This window comes from Rhipicephalus sanguineus, chromosome 7 (assembly GCF_013339695.2).
Source record: "Rhipicephalus sanguineus isolate Rsan-2018 chromosome 7, BIME_Rsan_1.4, whole genome shotgun sequence".
Classification (NCBI taxonomy): domain Eukaryota; kingdom Metazoa; phylum Arthropoda; class Arachnida; order Ixodida; family Ixodidae; genus Rhipicephalus; species Rhipicephalus sanguineus.
Window position 1 is genome coordinate 132571402 of NC_051182.1, and position 27045 is coordinate 132598446.

General features: G+C 46.1%; 1 long non-coding RNA gene across 1 annotated transcript in view; it reads left to right on the forward strand.

Annotated features, from left to right (window-relative positions):
* LOC119399973 (uncharacterized) overlaps nucleotides 1–26302 on the forward strand; it is a 46946-nt gene extending 20644 nt beyond the window's left edge. The window contains exons 2-4 of the long non-coding RNA XR_005184993.1: nucleotides 5176–5325; nucleotides 14165–14190; nucleotides 26174–26302. This is a non-coding gene — a long non-coding RNA (uncharacterized LOC119399973). The remainder of the gene's footprint in view (nucleotides 1–5175; nucleotides 5326–14164; nucleotides 14191–26173) is intronic.
* Nucleotides 26303–27045: the final 743 nt, after the last annotated feature.

The window sequence follows — 27045 nt, forward strand, 5'->3', positions numbered from 1 at the left end:
CCACGATGAAGCAAAATGTAATCGCCAATCTCAACACGCGCAACGAAATTTGCACTAGCCAAGAACTTCAGATTTTGCGTGCTGAGTTCGAAGATGCATTTTGGCCAGGTTTAGGTCTCTGCAAAATCCTCTAGAGTATGTCCTTTACTCAGAATGCTTGAAAAAAAAAGGCGATTGACGTCCGGAAATTGAAACATTTCGCAGAAATGGATCCGTCGCTCCGGCAAATGAAATTCTTTAGGAAGGATGGCGAAACTTTTTGTCTGAGGAGCAAGATTTCTTTCGGCCGTACTTAAGCAAGAAGAGTGAGCTGACTTACTAAGGAGACTTGGCCTATAGGGGACAATGTATCGTGCTTCCTAAGGCTTTCAACCACCGCATCTTGGACTTGTTCCCATAGACACACCGAGGAAAGGCGGCCATGAAGAACACAGCGAGATCTCTGTTCTGGTTTACGGGTGTAGATGGGGAAATCAAGCGATGGGTGTGTGGATGTTCTGCTTCTGTAAAGGACGCGACGATGCCGCCAGCACAAACGACTGTGTCATGGCACACAACGGGTAACATTGAAGGTCTAATTGCAGGTCCTATTTAAGGACACATAATATCGGTGATCATGGATTCCGAAACAAAGTGAACAGTAGCAGTTCCAATTAAACCGGCAACAGCACAAGTGACACAGGAGGCTCTAGAGGCTATATTAGCGAGGTTTGCTCTACCCCGTACACTTGTAGCTGATAATGGACTTCAGTTCAGGGGTTTCCAGTTTTGTGATTTCATGGCTCAGAACACAGTGGGACACTTGATTACAGCGCGCTATCATCCGCAGTCAAAAGACTTAGCGAAGAGGGCCGTAAGAACTGTCAAAGAAGTCTGGAAGAAAAACGAAGGAATTCCACTACATACACAATAAAGAAGTCTTTCGTTCCGTTATCGTCGCACACCAAAAAAGGAGGGCAAGTCACCAGCAGCTTTTTGCTGGATACCATATAAGAACAAAGCTCGACTGCATCATGCCGATCGACGAGGTTCAAAAACCAGAGCCGTGCAGCAAGCATGAACAACGATGGCTGGTTAGACAACGTGTGTGGACTCGGACGTTCGGGCGTTGAAGGTTCAGTACTCAAAAATTCAGGATTCGTGCGACATCTACACAGTATCACCCCCGTAAAGTAAAAAAAAATGCCCCCACCTCCCCGAAGGGAATCGCGTGGAAATGCGAATGCATTTCTTGCGCCGACAGTGCACGGCGTAGTAAATTTAGTGGCGTAAAGCTGGACACATCGACGCATTCAAGTGTCTCCCTTTTGGGCGCCTCTTTCAACGAACGCTTCCTACGTGCGTTCGTAATCACTTCAGGGTTGTTGCCACCGCCTTCAAAGCAGCACAAACGCGTTTAGAACGCGCTGTCTTCAGGCTGTGCCAAGGCAGCACAAACGCTACAAACGCGTTTCAAACGCACTGCATTGAGGCGGTGGCGCAGCGAGGAGAGAGAGCGAATGACGAGAGAAGGAGCGGCGAAGCACTGTACCTACCCTCTCCTACACTCTCTCCATACACGCGGGAGCTCCGCCGAGCTCCCGCGATGCGAGCGCCCTCACACGCCAGAGCACGCTCCTCCTCTCCACTCACTATCCGCTACTCCGCCCGCACCACCTGCTCCGGTTGCTAGGGGCGAGGATAAGCGCGCGCGCCCGCAGCTGTCGCTATGGCAGAGGGAGTGAGAGCGGAGAGGCGCGCGGACACCGACGCCTGACATAGCCCGACTAAGGAATGCATTCGCATTTAAAATTACACCATCTCCCACTAAATGGAACCATATGTGGATGCGAAGCAGCGGAGAGATGGTTTATTTGAGCGGGAGATGTGTAATTTTTTTAGGAGCTGGCTCGCCATGCTCTTAAGCTGGGGCAAAGTCCCGCGCCGTAAGCTGCATCCATCGATTCAAAGCGCCGTGGAACGCGACGAGAAACGCTAAGCGCGTCGTGTGTTCCCTCTAGCCTGGCCGGTAATTCTCACAGGGCGATCGCGGAACGCGGTCGACAGGTGCCTGAGAGGGGGGGGGGGCGTAGGAGGGCGCTGATTGCGGCGTTGCACAGGAGAGAATGAGGCGCGCGAGAGGGGTGGACCGTAGGAGAGTAGAGGAGAGAGAGCAGGCGCATGCGCAGAGGAGCGGACGCCCCCGCTGGTCACAGCCCCGGGCAAAAGCTGCTACGCATCTAATATTGGGGCGGAACTGCAAAAGACTCCCTGACTTTCGCAACTCAATCTTTGCGGCGCTCCATGCGACAGCGCCGTCCTGTAGAGCGTTTAAATGCTGTGGCATCTAATACTCCTATCATCATCACCAGCAGGAAGCGCTGCGCGCTCGGCTCGTGACGCTCGCGCTATGAGTAACCTTGGGCCGACCTCGTGTTTGCCTGGCTCTGTGCTGATGTATTATACAGGACTTTCCGCAAGTGCTCGACTGAAAAAGCGTAGTGCTTTGCAGCAGAAGGCTTCATTTCATTACGGCTGCAGGTTGCGAGAATTAGGAGGCGTGCTGTTCACTTCAGCTGACTGAATTCAATTCATTGTTTAAGGCACTTTTTTTCTTTTAACGTCGAAGCTGTTCAGCAAAGCGCTGTTTGTCAGACGAACCAAAACACTGCCTTCACCATAAACGGTATATGCCACAGAAATCTAGTAAACGCCACTGAAAATGAAGAAGGCAAGAACTGTCATCATCACCAATAGGTATGTGCCACATAAATTGCGTAAATCTCATTGCTCTCCACTGGTTCACTAAAAGTGAAGCAGGCAACAGTTCGTCTGGCAACAAATGGCTTGGAAGCGATAGCAGCGCGCCGATGACCCCGGATAAGTACAACGGGAGAATACTAGGTAACGGGAAAGGCAATGGCGGCTGCGAGAAAGCTCCCAAGCTATAGGCTTCCCAAGCAACGCTTAGCGGCGCTGCTGCTCTTGACAGGCAGCGCCATCTCTGGCAGAAAAAGAAAAACTGGGGCGTGATCAGCGAGCGCTTTCCCTTCTCGCCCCCGCGTTGCCGCTCGCTTCCGTGCACGTGCAGAGCTCTCGCGGTGCACTTGCGGCGTCTCACAATGTATCGCGTGCAGTGCGGCTTCAAAAGGATCTTCAAGCTTGACTGGCACTTCCGCAAAGGGAACTTGATAAAATGAGGAAAGCTCGTCAATCACGTTAACGGTGAAGAGCAGACGATCGACGACAACCACGCCCGACTCAAAGCGAAATGCATTTCCCAAGTCGCGATTACACCGTGTAGGACGTATACCTCGAGGTAAGTCTCATTCTGTCACGTTAAAGATGAACAATGGTCCACATGCACTCGGAAATGAAGCCGTACACGCTATCGATGTTCTGCGGCGTGGACTACGAATCATATGATTGTTGTTTTGATATGGCATGCTTACAGTAGCAGCCGTGTACTTTCGTGAACAAACGTTTGCGGCGTGCGAAAAAAAGGTTATACGGCCATGGCACTGCTTCCTGAGAAGGTTAGAGTCAAGTCCTCCGTGCCGCTGGAGAATCACCCGCCGATTAAGACGCGAGGCAGCTAGCTGAGCTTCAACCACTGTGAAGCAAGATGAACTGCTCGCCTCGTTTTTTCGGCTCTCGCGTCATGCTTGCAGTCTCTTTTTATGATACCGACTTGACAGGCGTATAAAACCTGTTGCGTGAACGCGGCTAGAAAATCGCACAAAGTCAGAAGGTGGTTAATTCAAGGTTGCAATTGCAAAGCATGTATGAAGTGCCAGTTATATTTAGCGGCTTAAATATATATTACCCCAATAAAGTGACAAAAACAAAGCAAACCTGCAGAACGATGTCAAAGCTTGCTGAAAATGCACAGACGTCCGTTCCGGCGTCATAAAGCAGCCTTCCCGACGCGTGAAATGCAGGCGCCGAACTTCTGACAATGTGCGGAGTTCAGTTGACTTCAACCAACCGCGCAACGCTAACGGTATAACGCGAATGTGAACGTTCAACAACGACGGGTAGGTCTCACGAGCACGGGGAATCAAAACACAAAGTTGCTTCACCTACAACCGTAACTGGACTTTAACAATGCGAGAAGACAGCGAGTAATCATTACTGTAGTCGCTGCGTGCATGCGCCCCGTTACTTACCGATTCAGGTAGTCGGAACGAACGAAAGCGATGAACTCAAGACAGCCAAAATAGAAGGCGAGACAGCGCTGTCAGCTATCCACGCTTGCCGCCTTTATTTCTCGTGCGACACGCCCGGGAACCGATACAGTTTAACACGTGAATCGTGTGCCTTGTCTGCACTGTTGTGGCTGGCCACTAAACCGCAATACTTCGGACCACGCTTGCGCTTCCGCGGGGTCGCTTCTGCCATCGTGGAAATGCGCAGCTTCGCACAGCAAGCCTCTCGGTTCAACGTGCCGAGCTGACGGCCCCACAGTTACCCGCACCGAGAGAAGAACGCGAGCGCACGTGCGCTACCGCTACCGTGAAAGGGGCTGAGTCGGCCGCGCGACGGTTCAGTGTTGTCCGACAGAGCCGCAACGCGGCTGGCGCGGCGCTGTCGTCGCGCCGCAAACTTGAGCTTGGGTTCCCTATGGAAGGCCTTCGCCGACGACGGCGTGCCCGTCAATCTCAGAGGTGTGAACGCTTGTTTTTAGCGCCAGCTTCTGCCACTAGACTTTGAACATCCGCGTCGTGGCTGTGACCATCGGTGGTTTAACTGCAACCGCTCTGCACTGAGAATCAACATCGACACAACCTAGCATCACCTAGCTGAAGCCTAGCAACAACCTGGAAGCAACCTGAAAACAACCTTAAAAATGAATTGAACTTTCGGCAGCCTATTTGTAAGTGCACATATAACAGATTACTGTGAAAAATTGGGTATAATAGCTCATTTGCCAATGTGCATGGCTGTCGCCAAAGAGCTCTCATGGTTACCTCAGCGCTTTCATTTCTGTTGCACGAAATGACGAATGAACTATTATTTGTACGCAAATGAAAAAAAATGCCGGCGAAATGTGCACCTTCAGGCATCTTTTCCAAGCTCCAGCGCTGTAGGCTACAAGGAGTGGCGACGTAGGGTAAACAATAGAATACATACCAACGAGCGATGACTGTTCTGACGAGTTGAAAAGACTTATTTACGCACTTTATGTACTTTCAGATCCAGCGGTGTTTGCAACAAAGCGGCGCGATAGAGGCTCCTCTGTGCATATGGTCACTTTTTTCAGGAGCTGTGAGCATTAGCAGAAAGATATGAAGCATCTTTTATCTCATATTCTCTTATTTTATATATTTGTATCTTCCATCACCAGTAAGTACTGAACATTCTGTTCCATATACCTATGCAACTTTGCTTCTTCAATTCGCATGGCTGCAAAAACTCTGTTGCTAAGGGATGATTTTATGCTGAATGGAATCAGTTAACATGACGCCCACAATGTGAGGCAGGTCGGGCTTATGTGCATTGTTTAGAATATCAGTGCTTTCGCTCGTAGAAACATGGATCAATGGTCTGACATTTTCCACTTTTCCGCCGTAATCACTATCCCTGAAGATCAAAGTACGGCGAAGATAAAGAATAAATTATGAAAACTTGTAGTGAATTTAATGTCCATTTTGAAAACTACAATGCAGGGGTACTAACCGCAGACACACCGAAACATTTTATGATGTGCGGGATGTCCAAGTAGCAGAGAGTGTCATAAAGGGTAGTCCTGCGTATATTGCAGCATTTTATAAGCGCACATTTTATAAGCGCACATCCTTGTCCTCTTCGCGCTGCACCACTTAACGTCTTTACAATGATCAATGAAAAAGCCGCGTAAGGGTAAACTGAATGGCGTCGCTCATCGTAATCGAGGCAGTAGTCATAGAAAAAGCATGCTAGTTCATTGCTATAATTCTCGAGTGAAGGGTTCCGCTATTCAGAATCCTTAATGTGAACGAGCTTTGTCAATATTTTTTTTTATCAAAGGCAGAGCAACGAGACACTATGGGGTAATGCGTTGTCAACTGGACTACTTCAATAATGGTATGGCTTCTGTTTGACCCGGCGATAACTTCGGATGCTAAAAACTTGGAGGACACTTTAGCTACGCCTTCTAGAGTAGAACGCACTTCGTTGTTTGGCCCCCTGGGCACGGCCTATTACCGGGCGGCAAGAAAAAGAACGTCTGTGCGCGTAACATTGGCTGTTTGAAGCTATCCTTGAATGCCTATTGCAAGAACAGTTGAGAAGTGCCTACACGCCATAAATATTCCTTCTGCGAATTGGCAAAGTATTCACTACACGTCCTTAAGGTGCCACGCGCACCGGTTCACGCGCGACTCTGTAATGGGTGGGCAGCTTGTAACCACCCAGTCGTTGGGAAATTCACATCTTTTGACGCTTGCTGTGATTCTACGATTCTGGTACGTGCGTTAAGGAGACTCCTCCCACTACATGAGACTTTAAATCGTTTGTTTACGAAGAAGTTTCAAGCACTAGCGTAGCTCCATGGTGGAACACCTGCCTTCCACGCAGCGGGCCTGGGTTTATTTCTCATCGAGACCGAAGATATTCTGCTGCTTAATTCTCTGCATCTATCTCGATTTTTTGCTCACGGACAACGCCTATTTTTTCGCTCACGACCGGCGACGCCACCAAAGACACCGCCGACGCAGACGCCAGCACTGGAACTTCTGGGAAAGGAACTCTTCAGCGCTGTCTCCAAGACTGCGCGAAACGCGCAGCACAGTTAGAGAAAAAGCCGGAAGGGCGACCTTTTAGAGCCCCTTGTAAGCTCCCCAGGGGCAGCTAAAAGAAGTACACTTTCAAGGTTCTCACTACGCCATAAAACATCATAATTTTTGTGAAGTAGGGTAGCACGTACTGTGTCATTATCCGTCCTGCGTAGAAGCGAGGTACCCGCGAAACATCTGTAACGCTTTATGCGCGTTTTGATGTTTCTGATGATGAGGAAGAATTTTGGCTGAATCCTTTGTAATAGGTAGGAAGAATTAAACGACACACTCATTACGCATTTCGCAGTGTTGACGCCTGGTGGTTTTTATACTCTGCTACCACGCTATGTTACATATGGTAACATGATTCTTTGCCAGACAAGACGACTGTATAGGCTGTTTTCGCGAAGAAGTTTCAAGCACCGCCATTGCTCTGTAGTAGAAAGCGCCAGTGGGGTGCAGAGGGTCCGGGTTCATATCCCGTCAGATGCTGGATATTTTTTTTCACATCGCGCGATAGCGGTTACTGAGACTGGCGACGGCGGCGGACCACCACGCCATAATATTTGGCTGCTGTTGTAATCTTATAATATCTTTCGCTGTAAACTAATCTCAAATGGAAATGCTTGCCTGTCGTGTATGAATCTGCAGAAATTACGCAATATGATAGTAATTTCCAGCCTTCATTTCATACTTCGTACCTTTCCCTTAGAAATAGGCTAGTCTCTTAACCTCAAATATGTCCTGAAGACGGCAGCGGTACCAATCACAGAATTAGAAAATCTGCGCTATCACGGATAGCTTGTCGGAACAGAACGAAAACCAAAAACGAAGAGCGAAAAAAACGCAACCGAAACTTTATCTGTTATTTTGTTCCGAAGTGAAACCGAAATTTTTTAATTCGTTTTTCGGTTCACGAGAAAAATCGGCAATCCAGAACTACTGAAGTCGTGCGACGTGAGGAAATATGCATATGTTAGGGTACATTATTAGCGCGTTGCTAACGCAGATATTCAAAAGCAAAGATATTTTGAAATTGTGCAAAAAACGAAAACACTGGCAACTAGAAATGCTTATATTAACGCAAGCGGACTTGCGCGCGCCTGTCACGCAGGCCACCATGGACAGGGCATTGTCGGCACTGAAGTTTGTTACAGCGAAATCTGCTATGAGATCACAAGAGTCAATTTCGGCACCGTTGTTGTCCGCCGCCGCCGGTGTCCGTAACAGCGTTGCAGAAGCGTTGCAGAACAGCGTAACAACGTTGCAGAAGATTAAAATAACCTGGCGTCACAGAATGCAAAATGCGTAACGAGAGAGAGAGAATGCTCTTTAACGAAAACATAGAATTCTGCTGGCGTATATAAAGGCACCTACACGCAACGAGTCGGTGGTTGATTGAAAATTGCATAGTGGATGCATCGCTACTTCAGAAAAATTAGGATAATTTATGGCTTAGTGGGTACCTTGCATGTGTACTTCTTTTAGTTTCCCCAAGAGAGTCTACAACGGGCTCTAGAAAGGCCGCTCTTCGAGTTTTCGCTGTTACTGCGCTGCGTGTACCGCGGATGCCTGGCGAACAGCGGTCATGCACATGAGAGAGTACACTCAATGACGTGCTGCTTCTGAGATAGAGCTCGCTCCAATGAACAAAAGCATTGAGCCCGCTAAAAAAGCGTTATTGACTTTTGAGAGAATAGATACTTTGACTTTCAAGGGTATACTGATTTGTGTTAGCTGGTAGGAATTCGCGGTACGGTTACTTCCGCTATTCTGAAGAACGTGGGAAGAACGTGTTTTACCCCTGTCCCAATTTATTAACTAACTAATATCACAAATCTAATGTTTTTACACGGAAGTATTTTATGCCGGGGTCCCCCAAGCATATCCGTTACGGATATGACGTTGATACAATGAACGCCAGCGAGTGTGAAAGAAACAAAAACCAAGAAAAAGGTCCGCCTCTGGGAATCGAACCCACGACGTTGCGGCCGCGACGGTAAGCGCCCGACGCTAAACAAACTAAGCTACCTTGGCAGTTGCTGGACGCTTCACGAACGCGCCTTATATCTTTCACACATTCTCTCTCCCACGATGCTCTCTGCTGGCGGTGTAGGTAGGCGGGGCGGAGCGGGGCGGTGCCGCCGTCTGTGAGATGTGAAAAGAAGTAATGTGTCACGATCGACACATACTGGCGCTTACTCCGAGATTGCGCGCGATATCGGAGGTCATGGTTAAAGCGTCTCGATACCTGCGAGGGACACTGGCCGCGCTGGCCGCGCCGTTACGTTCTGTGCCTTTCGCTTCGTGTTAGTGTGCGCCAGCTCATCGGAGTGGTGCTGCTTCCACATGCCCGAACGGGATTTCTCCGCCGCGGACTACGTCGATTGCAAGAGCACCGACTAGCAAAACTGCTGCAATACGCGTTGCAGAAAAACACGATTTCGACGGGCGAATGTCGTGCCTTGGCGAAACGCACGCGTTTCCAGCTCAAGCTACGAACCTTCATGAACTACGCGTCAACATGGCTGCATCCACGCCAGACAATGCTATAGCTGCCAAACACGAATAAACATTGTAAAAGCTCTCATATATCACTCAACAATAAGCACTACTTCTGTGAAGACACGCTTCACTTTCGTGTTATACCGATACCTATGACTGAGGGATCAGCCATATTTTGTATTATCACCTTAACTTCAAATTTTTGGATAAAAAACCGTTACGAAGCGTTACGGAACATTTTTTTTTCGTTCAGGAACAGAAACGGAACGGAACATTTCGCTGTGGAACGAAACTAAAACCAAAACGAAAAACATTTCGTTGCTACACCCTGATCACGAAACGTGACAGCTGGCTTTTCCTTTCCGCAAAAGATCGGGATGTAGCTCCCTTACCAATCTTATACATTAAGAAAGGGAAATGGACAACCACCACTTTGTAGCGCGAAGTCCCAACGTAAGTCATACGGAATTCCTTGTGGCTTTGTGCTACGAACGGGTGGCTGTAAATTTCCCTTTCTGAAGCTTTCCGCCACCTTACGGGCGTCTCCAGAACTAATTTGCAATCATATATTCTTATAGTTATCCTACTTTGTAATTATTTATTTATTTATTTATTTATAGATAGATACTGCTATCCCACATGGGGCATTATAATAGCGTGGGAATCACAGTCAAGAATAGCGCAAGGTAAACATGAATTAAAACACGAACATTGACATTGAAGGAAAATACAGTTCACAAAATTGCAAGAAACTAAAAGAACAGATATACAATAATAACGAAAACATGATCAGCCATGGGGAGAAAATACAATTCAATATATACAGGATAATATATGTACCAGAAATCAACTCACATGTGCAGGTTTTTGGAAAACATCGGCGTTAATTCAGCATGATTTAAAAACGCAAAAATACGCAGTTATATGCAAGGCAAACAGTTGAAGCGATGGCTGTAGAACAGCGTCGTTCGTTAGGTTGTCCCATTTCATGTCTGTCCTCGGGAAAAATGAACACATGAAACAACTATTGCGTCTTTGAAAGGGTGTGATACAGATGTTATACGTTGCCTTGTCGCATACCCAGTGGAGAAGAATAACAATTTGCTTATGTCTATCTTACAGTGCTTATTAATTAACTGATATAAACATTTGAGACGAGAAATTAGGTTTTTTTGAGGTATTCATGGAAGATTGGCCCTCGTCAGCAGTGCATTAACAGATGTACGACGTAACTGTTGTATGTGAAACGGGCTGCCTTTCGTTGTATGTTTTAATGTGGTTTGTGTTAGAGAATGTAAAAAGATCCCACACAATGACACGCCTAATCTAATGCGAGTAGAACTGTGCATTGTTACGCCAGCAAGCGTACCGTACGAGTGGAGTGCTTGAGAGGTCTTCTAAGAAATGAAAGTCGTGTGTTAGCGCACGCTTGAACATAATCGATATGCTTATTCTCGTCACATTGTTCCAAATGTGAGAAACCCCAGATAGTTGTAGTAGTGCACCTCGGTGAATAATATATTGTAACAGTAATATTGGAACAAAACAGGCTCTTTTTTGAGTGAAATGCGCCTAAATGCGGTTTTTTTAATAGTCTATGGGCGTCTGCCAAGTGTCGCACAAAGAATTCACGTTTTGAAATGCGGCATTTTACGTTAGTTGATCATTATTAGCGTTTTCTACCTCGGGGTAAATAATGCAGTCACCTGAATACAGTTGTATGTTAACGGGTATGTCACTCACAATGTTATTGATAAACAGAAAAAAAAAACAGAAGTGTCCTAAGTACAAATACAAATTGCTAACTATAGTCGGGTACAACTTTAGAAAAAAGGAGAGGCCCCGCCCATATGACCGAAGCGCGGCAGCCGATTGCCTCCGCGGCAAAGAAATAGTCCCGCTTCTTCTCCTTGAGCGGAGGCACCGGCCGTCCGGCTCGTGACGTCAGTCTAGAGCGCGCGCCCATTGGTGGAAGCGCGTGTGCATCCGCCTTTGAGGTGCAAATGCCGCTTTTTTCTAAAGTTGTACCCGACTATAATGTCGATCGTTTTACGTGCCATATCGCCATATGACTGTGAGGCACAGCGTAGTGGTGGACACGTGCTTAATTCTAACCATCCGGGCTAAGTCAACGTGTACCGAAGTCTTAGTTCGCACCATCACATGCGTTTTGCTATTGAAGGACCTGAGGAGACAAAGTAACTTATTTATTTAATAATTATGTGAACATTAATGCTAGCCTCCAATGAGACTGTAACCAGAAGTGGGGTAGCATGAAGCACAGACGAAAGAGCTATTGTACCACAAAAAATTGGGGCAAGTACGCGCTAGTTGTGCGAGGACTGAGGGGACAGTGGAGCTGATGAGTGTTTTTTATCATGGTGTGATTGGCTGGCTATTCTGGACATAGCTTCTATGTATTTGTGCTTGTGTATACCAAGTTTATCATCGACGAGCAAGTGCATGAATTTTAAACGGTTGCGGTGCCAACGCGTTTGTAGACATTCTCCGCTAGCATCCTTTATTAATGTACTCGCGTAAGCATGCCAGCTAAACGAACAATATACAATTTGCCGCTTTCCTTTGGACATATTCTGGTTTCATTAGGTTGCCTTGACTATACGAATCCAAACAATTGAAGCATATTTCGTTATAGTTTTATACGGCAATGATTTGACCTCACATTTAGACTGTCGCAAGTTTCTTTTTGGGTAACCATGTTTCCGCATAACTCCCTTCACAACTTTCAAAATTTGTTCAATAAACCCGGCGTTGTCATTGCATTCAGATATTTATCTGTTTGTCGCAGCGAGATGGCTGCGGCCAATGAAATACGAAAAAGGTTAATGACTATAGTTTCTCTGTTACACTCATCGCAACAAATTTTTAAAATTGTCACTTGCCAATTTCTGTACGCAATGCAATCTGTGCTAAAGCATCATTATGTATTGCCTGACGACAGCGATTTTCGCAGTTGCGATAGATTATGTTGTCATCAGCATATAGCTGAAATTAACAGATATATTTAATAACTGTACCAATAATAAAATTAAGGAGGCCTTACAATGACCTGTTCTAGGGGCCTAGAACCTCTAATGAACACTTGTGGAACGTGGTAGGTCGCCACTTTCGAGAAACAATTTTACAGTTTTAGCCCAAAAGGTATAAGAATGGTTTTGGCCTGTAGGGCTTCGGTAAGCATACATTTGAAAACGATATTATGGTCAATAAAATGCAAAAAAAATGAAATTTACGAACTTCAAAATGCGCATAAATGTGCGTGTTGCGCCAACAGTCATAACTTAAAAACAGCTGGTGTGATTCAAGCGAGACTTGGTAGGTGCGTAGTGAGGACAATATCTTATGAATCTAACCTCCACGATCACCATATCCGTAAGCTGAGTTATCATAAGAAGACTGATGAAGTTGATATTTAGCAGGTTTGTTTCCCAAAATTGGCTACAGTACAAAAGTTGCCGCTAGTTTACAATAACTCTGCTTGAGTGCAGAGATCCATTTATAAAAAAAAACAACACAACAAATTTTATGTGAAAATATTTATTGGAAGAAACGTTATCACTGTTTGCAAAACTGTAGGATCCAAAAAATCACGTTTACAGAAAACTGGTTTTGAAGAATTGAATCGAATGTCCCTGTAACAAAGAAACATTCAATGAGCCTCAAATTCACCAGACTCATAGCTTCGGACCTCCTTTGAAGCGGCCCAATCTCCTTTTCAGCGAGCTGAAGCACAAACTTTTTTCCTAGTTCGTTTTGCGTCTCCAGCTGACTCTCATCCCCATGCCCAAGAGTGGGTTGACGCATGGTATATAGATTTCCTAACTTGCGTTGACGCTTCTTTTTCGTCTTATACCTATACTTCGCCAAATTTATTTAAGTACCGTAACACTCTCCTTGAAAAGCCAGAACTAAGTTCGACAGCCTGAAATGGCATACTAAAAAGCACAGATAGCAGAGCGAAAACGCGTGGGACTTAAAAAAACATAGTGCCGCAGCCGTGTAGAGAAAATTTTAAAAGAAACCGAAAACAATATTTTCCACAAGCTTTAGAACGTTCTTATGCAACTCAGCATTACGTAATATGTAATATATTATATATGTGAAAAGAAAATGATCACGAGATGGCAAGTATTGTTAAATCAAAAACCTTCTGTTTCGGTGTAGGATGCGCCTTGGCGGCGTTTGAGAAATGGTCATTACATTTCATCTGGTCAAGAGTTTTGCTATATATCGTTGAATGAGCAGGAAGCTTGAAAATATTAAATACCACAGTCTTTTTTTTTCAAAGAAAGCTTGTTTCAAGGTTTCAAGGTGGTGACCTTAACACTTTAACAGGCGCAGGCGCTGAGCACACGTCAGAAAGTGGCCGGGACCATGCACATAGGTTTGTGTCTATGCAAATGGGAAATCATTATTTATCAGTGCTTTCAGTTTTGAAAGAAGCCTAGGCTGCGAGACGGGGTCGAAGAGCGTTCGAGGCTTCCATCATATACTTATATATGGAGCCTGCGTGTGTCCAAGTTTTAAAGTACAAACGCAGTCTTAACATTGCCGCTCGCCTCGAGCACCATGTTTTCGCACTACCGCTCATAACTGCTGGTATTCCGAAAGCAAGCTTTAACGTTAACCACGTGTACTTCCTTTAAATGAATATTGTTAATGCCATTTTATTATGCGGCATCGGCTCCTTATTTGCTGAATCGCACATACATTACGTTGATAGTTTCGTGTTTTCTTTTCTTTTGGGGATTATTTTTATTAGAATATTTTATTGGACACACATACTGATGTATGAAGGATATTATCCCCATCTTTCGTTTTGTAATCTTTTGTTTCACAATGCATAATTCCAACCTTTTTCTTCTGCATGCCCCATGGTCCACCCTGCGATTGAATCAAAGGCATGACAACCACCAACCCCATGATGGTAAGGATTCTCGCAAGTATTTCGAAAACAAATTAATGCTTTGGGAACTCTTTAAGAATGAATGCGGGTGTCACAGTGTTCTCTGCTCCAGAACCCCTGATATCTTCCTGGTTCATTTCACCCCGCACCAAGTCGAAAGGTTTGTAAGACGTCTCGTTCGTGAGAGTCTAGGCACCGCACGACGGCAGCCGGCGCTCTTTGCTTCGACTTATAACACCATCGAGTGACACGTATGAAAGCCTTATCACCAATACGTTATCATAAGGCGTGACTGCTGAAAACAATGCACAAACGATTGGAAATTTCAAGACAGTTCGTGATGCTTAAAACCAGCTATACGGACAACGCTAGGGGGAAAGGAGGAAATGAGAAAAGGAGGGCGAGGAGGAAAGAAATAGGGGTAGGGTAACGCATGGCATATTGATGTTCGACGTCACCCTAGCAAAGGCATGTAGAGCACAGCCATGTATAGTATGGTATAGTAACGGTACAGGAAAGAGAAGTGAGGGGGTGGAGGAGGGGAGAGGGTTAAGCAAGTCATAGCCACGCATTGTACAGCATAGGCAGGGGCTGTGAAAGAGATGTTAGGGTGAGATTTGAGGACGAGGAAGAGTGAAAAGAGGAGGGGGAGGACAAAATACCAGATTAATCGATTGTAACGCGACCACGAATTGTACGGGAGGGGTGACTGATATGCATCTAGAGAGGTAAAATATATTGACGAAAACGCCACAAGGGGCGACTTTTTGTTGCGTATCATTTCACCCTGTCTTCCATAAGGCGATTGCACTGTTCTGTGACGAAATCAGGAACACGCTCCTCCAACTAAATGCGAAGGCCTTGACAAGGCCTATGGAATCCTTTTTACCCATGCTCAAGCCTGAAACGGAGCTCCTGCTCGAGCCACCACATGCATGTGGTAGTGTCGCTCAGGTCAAGACTTCGTGCAGAGGCTGAACTGCTTTATTCAGCCGTCTAAATAGCACACTTCTTGAAACCGATGTCGTACTGAGCACGACACGTTCTCATTGCAAGGGGAGCCGAAGGGGAGTCCGTACACTCTAAAAAGTTTTCGGGAGCAACTGCGCAGTTCATCCGAAAAAGGGCGCTTTACTCCCTCGAAGGACGAACTGCAGAAGCATGCGTGCCGTGCGCAAAGTTCGGAGGGTAACTGCTTGGTCCTTCGTCAAAATGAGAGGAACGGGAGGACGAATGGCAACACTTACTCCCGCATGCCTCGAGAAGGAGAGGGAGGGACGCGGGGGTGAGGGGGTGAGCGGGTAGATCTCCTTTCACTACTGAGCATATTTTCACGTTAAGTGCATTGCGAAGTGTCAGTTCCTGGAAAATGTATATTAGTGGCCGTAACAATGCTCGTTCGTTTCTCGTAAGCAATAAGTGGATGAATAAATAACTAAAATAAAATTGTTAAGAGAGATGACAGGATGACCTTTATTGAAGGGTAAAGGTAGGCCCTGTGCTGTGGGGCGCGTTGTGCATTCACATTTCTGTCTCACGACTTGCTGGTATTTGCTCATAACATAGAGCTTCCTGTAATACTTACTCTATAAAACTCTATGGTGTCTATGGCTCGTCAGTCAAAAGTAGTGCTGCGCTTGAGAACATCGCAAAGAAGGAAATTTCTTGTTTGTCTGGTGATATCGCATTAATGTAAACTTTACTAAAAAAAAAAATTCGGCAGATCCCACGTACCGTGGGAATCGATGCTATGCGAAGCATGCGCGGGATGGTGACTGTGGCGTAATTTTTCATATTAAGCGAAACATTACGGAATGACGCTAGAGAAATGTGTAAGTGATACACACACACTCATATGCTGAAGAGTCGCATATGTATTATATAACTAGTTGTTTACAGTTGCTTAACGATGCCAACAGCAACATGGGTGTTGCCAACACTAGATGCGGTAAGCTGATATGTGGTGCTTATATTCTTCAGTACTGGATAGCGCGAATCCGAACAGCACAAGGAAGAAACACAAATGCACAGGACAGGCGTTACTTGCCACTAAGCTTCATTCAGCAAAGTTCCCCTGGATATACACACAGCCGAGTGGCACGCGCAGGCGCACTGCACGTACGTTACAGTCACAGCAGTTATTACAGTTGCGTTAAAGTTGTTATGCTTATACTTGTCCGTTATGACGGAGAACGCACGCACGTTTCACGGACCTGTGTGTATGTGTAGAAGGAGTTCTTGACAGTTCTCGAACAAGGTCATAATTACGATGATCAGTGAGCACCAGCAGCTGTATCGCACTTGTTAATCGGATCCGATCGCTATTGCGGCTACGAGGGATCTTAAGTGTAGTGAAGTGCGAGGTATAGCTGCAGCTGGTGGAAATTCTGGATGCCTCTTACGATGAAATGATCTATGACGCCTCCTGTCCTGGACGTGGCATCGAGATCTATTGATGCCCTGTCCACATGCAAGCCGTCTTTGACGCAGTATAAAGACCAGGCGTTGTTGGTTCTTGATAAATCAATTTTGAAGTCACCGGTAATGATGAGAGGTCTGGCTCTCTCGCCAGATTTACTGCAGGAAGCATTGACCCCGGTTTTTGCGTAATCGACGTGATCCACGTTGTGGACCACGTGAACGAGTGCATGGTAGTTGAGCGTCTTCCAGGGGTGTTCTGTCTTCAGCTTCGTCACTTTCCTTGCGTCCGCCGCGGTGGTGAAGCGGTTATGGTGCTCGGCTGCTGACCCAAAGGTCGCGGGTTCGATCCCGGCCGCGGCGGCCGCATTTCGATGGAGGCAAAATGCTAGATGCCCGTGTACTGTGCGATCTCGGTGCACGTTAAAGAATACCAGATGCTGGCAATTCCGGAGCCCTTCGATACGACTTCTCTCGTTATCATATCGTGGTTTTGGGACATAAAATCCTGACAAATATTATTATTGTTATCCCTTTCCTTGCTTGTCAATGTGTGCGTTCGCGATTAATGTGTTGGTTGAGACTTTGTATCACCTGTGGCACAGACCCGCATAACATGAACTCTGGTATGCGGGTATGTGCCACACGTGACTGAGAGAAAGGGTTTCACGACGTACGCGGCAGGTATTTTGCGTTATTCATGTCATGATCAGTGAATCTTGTTCGCCATACACTGATCCCCTGCTAGGCCAATTTTGGTATACTACAAGTTATGGAGACGACCAGGAGAGCGCCCAGACGTAGGCGGCTAGATAGATAGATAGATAGATAGATAGATAGATAGATAGATAGATAGATAGATAGATAGATAGATAGATAGATACGTAGATAGAAACGCCCAAAGTGCCTGAGGTTCGCTAAGAAATGCTTCGCATTTAAAAACGTAGAGGTTCCTTTCATTTTTGTAAAAAGACCAAAAAGCAGTAGATTCCGTCGCCTTTTCACTGAATCAGCAGAAATTACAAACATCAGTAGAGCTACTGATAAATCAGCGGTCATGGCAGCGAGGACCGGACGTGGATACGTTCCGTGTGGCGCGGACAGTTTGTTTCGGAGTGCTGGGAAGCCACGCGTCTAGCATACGGCCCCCGCGACCGTGGCCTTGGAACATTGAAAGCGCGCCTGACTGAAACCGCTACTGTTCTCCCCTTCGAAGTGGGCCATAAAACGGGGGACACGTGTGCAAAAGGGGCACTTGCCCCCCTCAAGCCACACCGGCACTTGCCCCCCACCCCAAGCTATGCCAGCTATCTCTATCTCTCTCTCCCCTCCTCCCCCAGACGCGATGTAACACGGGTTTGCACCCCCCAAGGCAAAATCCTGTTGACGCCCATGCCAGTGTCGGTGGTTGTTTTTGTGTGCGTGTGTTGTGGTGCAAGGAGGAGAATCCAGGCCCAGCGGACCGGGAAAACATCAGTCGCCAGCGAACCTTTTCAGCTGCGTGGACGTTTCCTATTTTGGTGTATCAGTAAATAAGTTCGTTTTGTTTAATCACTGGCTTCGTTTCACTTTTGCGTGTTTCAGGACTAGAGCAATCGAGTCGTAGAGACACTACACCGTGTATGTGTGAGCGAATGCATGTACCGCGGCAGGCTTGAGAACTGTTCTTTGTCTTGCGCCGTTGTCGCCCAATGTCATCGATGTGCGTCGTTACATACGGCGACAGAAATGCCGTCGTCACTTTCGACGAGCCGTGGACGGGGCGGGATTCAATGGAACATATAAAGGAGTTGGACATGTTATCTGAAGTTGACGTCTCCACCATCGGTTTAACGGTGAGTGCTTGATCTTCATGTTGTAGCGGTCGCAGCAGCGTTTGTCATCGATTACTGCAGCGTTGGGTTACATTTTTGAGCTTCGTCCATACTCTATAAAAATCCGGCAGCGCTAAATTTTACATTATTGCCAAATTTGGTCCCATCTAAGCCTTGATGACAACGTTGTTGCACCGAATTTAGCCCTCACTTCTTTCATCATAGAAAACGTGGAAGGTATTGCTGTTTTTTTTGTTGTTGCTTGTTCATCCTTGTTAGGAACTGGTTTGTTCATTTTATCTGAGTGTGGAAGATGCATGCGCACGGTGTAATTCATGCACATGTGATAGCTTTCAGTGACAATGTAGTTTGCATACCTGATGATTTTGATTGGCGGTTTGATTGGAATGGCGTGCTCGGCTTGATGCGCTGTAAAAACGAGCGGTTGGTGCAACAAAGATGTCAGTTGTAAGTTCAGCGCTCGTACAGTGTATTGTGTTCCTGCGTCCTCGTCCTTTTTTGCGCTGTTTTTCCCAGCTAAGCATGTACCAACTCGCCCAAATCGAAGTCTTGCTCGTAGTCAGTTTCTTTATAAAACAGGCCTCTCAAATGGATAAGCCTCTTTGCTTAGTTGCTAGTTACAACTTCAATGGAAAAGCCCCGCCACGGTGGTATAGTGGTTATGGATGGTACTCAACTGCTGACCCTGTCATTCGATCTCGCGACCTTCGGGTCGCGGGATAAAATCTCGACTGCAGCGGCTGCATTTTCGATGGAGGCGAAAATGTTTGAGGCCCGTGCACTTAGATTTAGGCGCACGTTAAACCCCAGGTGGTCGAAATTTCCGGAGCCCTCCACTACGGTGTCTCTCATAATCATATCGTGGTTTTGGGACGTTAAACCCCAGATATTATTATTGGGTCATTCCATGCCAAGTGTCCCAGACGTGGCGCTCGCACATCGCAGATTTTGCTGATAAAATTTGTGCCTTTTTCCTGTGCCACATAGAGTATTGTGGCAAAACATTTTTGCTCGATAAAAATTTTGACGATCATGGCGCCCCCTCGAAGTTCGCTTGTATTTGTTAAACCGCGCCTAATAGAAAAATGTATATAAAATCTATTTTTCTGTGTTCAGCTTTCAAACCACGCTGGCGCTATCGCAGAGGTTCTGTTTAGATGTCCTATTCACTAATTCCGAAATTTTTGTGTTTCACTACCAGCTACGTATCTTCAAGAACTACAAAACTCTTCAATGTTCGTGATTTTTTCTTGTGCTATCTCGAACTCCCTCTAACCAATCTTAATAGTAGTATAATTTTCAGGAAAGTGTGTTATAGTACAAAAATGTTGGGGGGTAAAAGAGACTTCAAATCTTCCCGAAAAAAATTGTGAACTTATGCGATTTGTCGCATGTTTGACCGTATTTTTCATACTGATGCGGTCCAAGTAAAAATACTCGTCATGCGGCGTTTGATAGAAGACTTGTCGTTAAGTAATGAAGGAAGTCTAATGAAATCATTTTTTGTTTTAAGGAAGAAAATAATTTTTGAATTTGGCGCTCCATAAGTGCCCGGTATTCTTTTTGTTGCCACTTCGCCGCAAAGCACGTGGTCGTCCTTGCAGCTAAAACTCGTCACAGTCAGCGGCAAGATGCGACATGTATGTCAGTGGCTCGTGAGTGCTCGAAAGTCTTGTCGCGTTGATCTCAGGGCGACGAGTAATCAATTCGCCTTACAATGTGAGCTTGGCGGGCCCAATGGGAAGTATGGACGCCCGAGAGCAGCCTATGGCGTCGTTGGCACAATGTGCTAGAGGCCGTCTGCACAACACGTATACCCCAAAAAAAAGGTGTATACAATGTGCATTGTTTCTTTCAGTATGTGTATGCTAGTTGTGCAGACGGCCTCTAGCACATTGTGCCAACGACGCCATAGGCTGCTCTCGGGCGTCCATACTTCCCATTGGGCCCGCCAAGCAAGCTCACATTGTAACGCGAATTGATTACTCGTCGCCCTGAGATCAACGCGACAAGACTTTCGAGCACTCATGAGCCACTGACATACACCTCGCATCTTGCCGCTGCCTGTGACGAGTGTCAGCTGGAAGGGCGACCACGTGATTTGCGGCCAAGTGGCAACAAAATGAAATGCAGGCCGCGTTCGGAGGGCCAAATTCAAAAATTATTTTCTTCCTAAAACAAAAAACTTATTTCATTAGACTTTCCTCATTACTTAAAGACGAAGTCTTCTATCAAACGCCGCATGACGAGGATTTTTACTTGGACCGCATCAGTATGAAAAATACGGTCAAACATGCGACAAATCGCTCATTTTCTCTAACTTCACAATTTTTTTCGGGAATATTTGAAGTCTATTTTACCCCTAAACATTTATTCGATCATCAATTATTCAATCATCTTTTGCAATTTACAGCCATCTGTAAGGTCACATAGTTCTAAAATGTTTTTTGTGCGAGGTGTTGGCAAAATTAAGGCCACCAAGACCAGAGACGGCATGGTCTTCTCGCACTCTGTTTACTTGCAAGTCATTGCTGTAGTCATGCTAGCATGCTGTGCATGCTCGGCTCTTTTATGCCTCCAATGGAATCGCTTACAATAATGTTTTCGTCGATAATGCAGCTCTTAACTCCACAATTCTGTCGATTGATGAGATTGATGAGATTGATGGATAAGTGCCTGTGATAGACAGCCAGGGATTGATTTATATGAAATGTGTTAGTGCATATACTGATAGAAAAGGAAGGTGTGCGGGTGAACAGTTTATGACAGTGTGAACTACTGCAAGCAAACTGTGTATTGGCATGATATTTTTTTTTTCTTCGGATTGTTCATGTTTAGGTACCGTTCAGTATTATTCTTTTTTTTTTCGCTGCATAACTTCGTGATATGGAGTAGCCGAGGCAATATGGACCTCAACCTCTCCACAGCAAAACAGTTAGAACAGAACAGAACAGAGATCATGGCCGAGTGTGCCAATGCGTGCAGTGGTGGTGAAGTTTGGGAGAAAGGGCTGTGTTTTTGGTCTTTCACTGTTGCGAGACATGCGGCCCTTTACAAGCCACACCAACCTGGCACTATGCCGAAAATGCTGAGCAAATGAGCTGAGAACGTCATTGCTCGTTGCATTACCGCCGGTGCATCCAGCGATAATCTTGTTTATGGATGTGAAAGGATCACGACGGAAGGTCGCTTCAAGATACCGTTTTAGGTGCTGGCCACCCAAAGACACTGGGTTTATTCGGAAAAAATGTAAACTCAAGTTATCATGGTAGGAGCCACGTGGCACAATGGGTATCTAATTAGTGCAGGAAAGTAAGTCTCTCAAGTCGATAATTCATTCTAACAGCTCAACTCCCACCTACCACAACGAATTTGCTCGCATTGTGCTGATCAGATGGAAAAAAGGTACAGGAGCCAACGCTGCACATTTTTTTTTTCATCAATAACCACTGAGATATGATTGTCGATTTCACTACGACTCTCACTTTTACTTTTTTCCCCATTTCCTGGCTCCTACATTCTTTTTGCACATGGCCTTGAAAAATGTATCAGCAGGGTTCTACTTTATAAAGTATGCTAGCATGAGTGCTGCCTGCGAACAGCAAAGGCATCTGTTTTTTTTCAGAACCAATTAATTGGCTTCCGTGTAAACGAAACCTGTCTCTAACCTGTGGATAAACCTGTAGCCTTACTGCAAGTGCTTTGACTTGTTAAGAATGTTCTTACCAGTGTCGAACCATGTTTTGCAAATAAGTTGCAATTTCATTTATTTGTCAGTGTGTCGTAAAGCATTAGGTTTTATCTGTTGCTACATGAAGCAGCTGCTGTAATAATGAAGCAACAAGCCTTGTGTTAAAATGTGCCTTTTGTTTTGTAGGACCCCACCAAGACGCATCATGTGCCGACAATGACATACAATGGAAGCTTGTTGACTTCAAGGGAATTTATTGTGCGCCTGGAGGGCCTTGCTATTAAGGAGACTAGCCTTTTGGCAGCCATTGCCACACAAATCGCGCTATACTGGGCGCTGAACATTGTTTTCAGCAAGAAAGCTCAGTGGACCTTCGATCTCCTGTGTCAAGTTCTGAAAGGTCAGAGCGTCTTGCGGCCGACGTCACTCGTCCGTGTGGCTCTAACCATCTTGAGCCAGTGAACAGCCAGACTGATTTCAATAAAGTATTTTTCTCACAAATAGATCTGGATTTCTGCCCTCTCCTGGAGCATTTGTGTCAGACTTGGCGCAACCCGATGAAAATCATGTTCCTCAAAACTTTTTTTCATTTGCCGATGGGAGAGCGGGACTGCTGGTTTCTTGAGGAGCACTCAATACAAGCAAACGTTACTCCATCGAGAGGTATTGAGGATGATTAACTGCATGCTGCTCCGATGAGGAATGTTGTGAAAGAGTAACTGTCGCTCCCATGAGGGTATTGAGAGATAATGTGCATTTGTCCCTGCGGGACTAATGGGCAAGAGTAATTGTTACTCCATTTAGGTGTCTAGAAAGAGCAAGCATTGCTCCCGTGGGAGTATTGAGAGAGAGCATCCATTCCTCCTTGTAAAGAGAAACCGTCGCTCCCCTGGGAGTATTGAAAAAGACTATCTCTTCCTCCCTCGGGAGTATTTGTAAGGAGCAAGTGTCACTCCCATAGGAGTATTAACCAAGAGCATCCGTTCCTCCCTTTAGGAGTTTAGGAAAGGAGCAACGGCTGCTCTTTAGAGGAGTAACTGAAAAGAGTAACTGTCGCTCCCTTGGGGGTATTGAAGAAGACTATCTGTTCCTCCCTTCAGGAGTATTGGGAAAGAGTAACCGTCCCTCCCGTGGGAGTATCGAAAAAGACTATCCGTTCCTCCTTTGAGGAGTATCGAGAAAGAGTAACCGTTGCTCCCGTGGGAGTTTTCACAAAGAGCATCCGTTGCTCCAGTCAATTACTCCCTGAAGGAGCAAGTTCTACGGGGAGTAACGGTTCGTCCCGTCGCAGTTACCCCCAAAAAGGAGTAATGGGTGTGGCAGGTTAGTTACTCCCCTAAAGGAGTAACCTCGACCCCCCATTTCCTCCTTTACTTTTTAGAGTGTACACCCGTGGACAATGAATGCCACCGAGAGCTCCACACACAATGATACAAGAACAAACGCAAAGTGCACGCCCTTACAGAATGATAACAAAGAGATCGGTTATTAGCTTGTACTGGATCCAAATGGCATTCGGCTGGCACGTTTTGCCTGCATTAACCGCAAAATGGCCAAAAACCGTAGTCGTATAGAATTGGTTGCATCAACGCAATTTTTAGACAATTTGAATTTCAGCATTCAATTGTAATGAGAGACACGACTTGAGGTAGCAAACATCTGCCAAAACTACTAAAAATGAAAATAAGTACGGCAAACGTAAACGGTGCTTCGACGTGACGCAGCCTCTGGAATGCATTAGCGGCACAGGGGCGTTGGCCTAAGTACAAGAACAGCCCCGGGACGTGGCCTAGGTACCGGAACTTCCGCTCGGTAGGAAACCGAAGCAGATGAACAGAGCAGCGGTCACAAGAGCCGGAGCCAGGCCCAGTTCAGCGGGGCAGCGATGATGAAGAAAGCCGGGACGAGGCCGAGCGCTCGATGTGCTCCCGTCGAGTCTCAGCCGTCCTGTGTCCTTCGACCAGCTGCTTCGCCCCGTCGCTCGAGCTGATAACCGGTGACCCGCGCACCAACACCCGCACTGCTTCTTCAGCACTGCACACCGATCACCATCTCGGAAAGCCTGGGCACTTCAAATTCAGTCCCGCAAGCTGAACAAAAACACCGGCGCCGACGCTCACGCACCAAGTGTCCGGTTAAAGGCACTCAGCCGTTGTCGACGGTGTGCCCTCATGTATTCCTTTGTGGCCGTGCAGATATCGGCGGTGTCAGGCCTTCGATGCCAGTAAGCATCTACACCTCTTCTAATTCACTTTACCACGGCACATAGATTAGAGCAACTGGTCACATAAGCAGGTGAACCGATGCTCCTGGAGAAAAGGAAAGGCGCGCTCACGGACGCTCTTTGCACGGTTGCAGTGATCTGGAAAATGGGTCTTAGCCATTTTAGTAATAACCAACGTAGCGCGTAATTTGAAATATTGATCATAAAATTTTCGTGGCAATATTGAAAGTGACCGCGCACGTCGCGCAGGAAACGCGACCCCTCTGTTACGTCAGTTCTTGAAGTATATGTTACAAGAAAGTCGAGAAATTCGATTCATGGCGCAGCGAAGCTGTATATGATCCGGAAAATCTGCATTGATTTGAAAATACAGATCATGCTTATTCTTTACGTGAGATATGTGGTGCTTACGTCTTTCTTTTTTAAACATAAACAAGAGCGAAAAGCTATTTCACCAGTCGGCAACAAGACGAGACCCAGTGGCTGATCCTGACCATTATGATTCAAAGAAAACGAAGAGGTTGATATGGCGGTTTTTTTCGCTTGCAGCTCGAATGAAACGGATAACCAACAGACACCACACGCATATGTGAGACGATCCGCTGCAGCAAGTGAGGTAAATCGCCGCATTTCACGAAATAATGCGGCCGCGACGCGCTTTCATTCTAACTTTGTCACTTTCTTGGTTCGGGAAATGATGCTCTGACGTTTGTCGCTGTAATCAGTGTTGAGGAGGAGGAGGAGAAAGGAGAGAAAGTAAGGTCAACAAGACGCGCGCCCGGTTTGCTATCCTACGCTGGGGGAAGGGAATGGATGAAGAGATAGGCAGATAAAAAGAAGGGAACATACAAACAAGAGAACATACATACAGTGTAGATATTTCCGAAAAAGTTCGATGGTGAATATAATAAAGTACGTGCTACTTTTGTAATGTAAAAATTGGTATGGCACCCAATGTCAGTAAAACAACTTTCTTGTATAAACGACAGCCTTGAAGTCAATATTTAAGAAGTTAATTAAAGCCTTTTTTATTGGTGCAGCTTTATTAGCTGCAGCAGTATTTGTGCCTCGACGTAAGCTTTACTAACATTGTATTTTTATTAAAAATACGCATTGTCAAAAAGAGAACACAACCTACACTAAATGTTTTCCTCTGTTTATAAATGTCTCTGATATTATGATAGCAATTATATGGACACTCTCAACGAGTTTTTGCCGTCACCGTCAAGTTCCTTATAAAGTACAAAATGTTAACATCTCTCCGCCTATCGTATGTTCTGCCGCGGGTAAAAGCGCGCGAGCGGGGGCGACGAAGGCAGCTGAAGCAGAGACCAAACGCGCCGGCGATCTCCGTCGCTAGGAGGGCGCATGCGATAACATCACCCCGCTCGAGAAGCCTACCGTCGAAGCAGAGGGGAAACCCCGCCTCTCTTGAACAAGCATGAAAAGACGCGAGGGGAGGGGTCCCTCGAGCAGGGGCCTTGAACTTTGATTCGAAGGGAGCTGTCGCGATTGCTAGCTGGCGCGCGCTATCTCGGCAGCTATCAGCGGGCGGCGCGTATACCCCTCTACTTGTTGCGCTCTCAACGCGAACAGACTGTGCAGAAAGAGCATCTCTTCCTGGAGCGATCGTATTTTCTTACACCGGTGTTTTCTGTAGTAACGCGAGACGGGAGCCACACGAGTTCGCTGCCAGCCTCACGTCATATATTATTAGAATTTTTTACTATCGCATTCATTGCTTCGCCTTTCCGGTGAAGCTGTGACTTTTTTCTAATGATTTCATCCCTGCGAACACCACTTAGCAAGATCTTAAGATGTCAAATTTTTTTCCAGCCTGCAATCAGCGAAGAGACACTTTACCTTGTGGCATACTCAAAATCACTTCGGAAAGGCGACGTGACGTGCGTGATATCAACATACAGAGGCTCTAGTGCTGGATGGGTGACGAGAAGTCTGGTCTACCAGATTGCCGGTGTGAGTTTCACGTATATTTTTTACAACACTTTAATTCTAGCATCCATGGACCCCACATTCTCTGGCAATAATAGCAGGGCTTTAATTGCAAACTGCGCTTCCCTTCTGTTTTGCGAAAACTTTATGTCACGCTGTATCGTCTCTCCTTTTAAATCGACATCGTACTTATTACGGATAATGTGTGTCTCAAACAATATATTCTGTAAGTAATAATGTGTGTAGACCGTATGGGTAATGTGAAAATCTGACGGCATGAGGTGATGTGCTGCACGAACAGCACATTGAAATCACAAAGATGAAAATGGCTCCAAAGTGAGCAGTTTGGTGGGCAGGCATTGATGATGCGCTGGAGGAAACAGTGCGAAAATTCAGCGTTTGTCAGTGTACACCCTGAAGAGCAGCTAGCGCCTATGAGTCCATGGAAATTGTGCGAACATTCTTGGAAAAAAGTGCAGTCTTATGTTGCCGAGAAAAAAGTAAAATGTTTCCATTAGCAGTTGATCCTTACATCAAATGATCGGAAGTTAAAGTATGTAGCATGGTGACGGCACCATGACAATAGCGGTGGATAGTTCTCTGTTTGCGGCGCACAGACTTCCTTAAGAAGTGCAGCTTAAGAATTGCTGCCCCTTATGCTTAAGGTAACGGGCAGCAATTCTATGGCGATGTATTTCAGAACTGAGTTCAAAAGCATACATACAACTCCCATACTTCCCGCTGTCACACGGGGT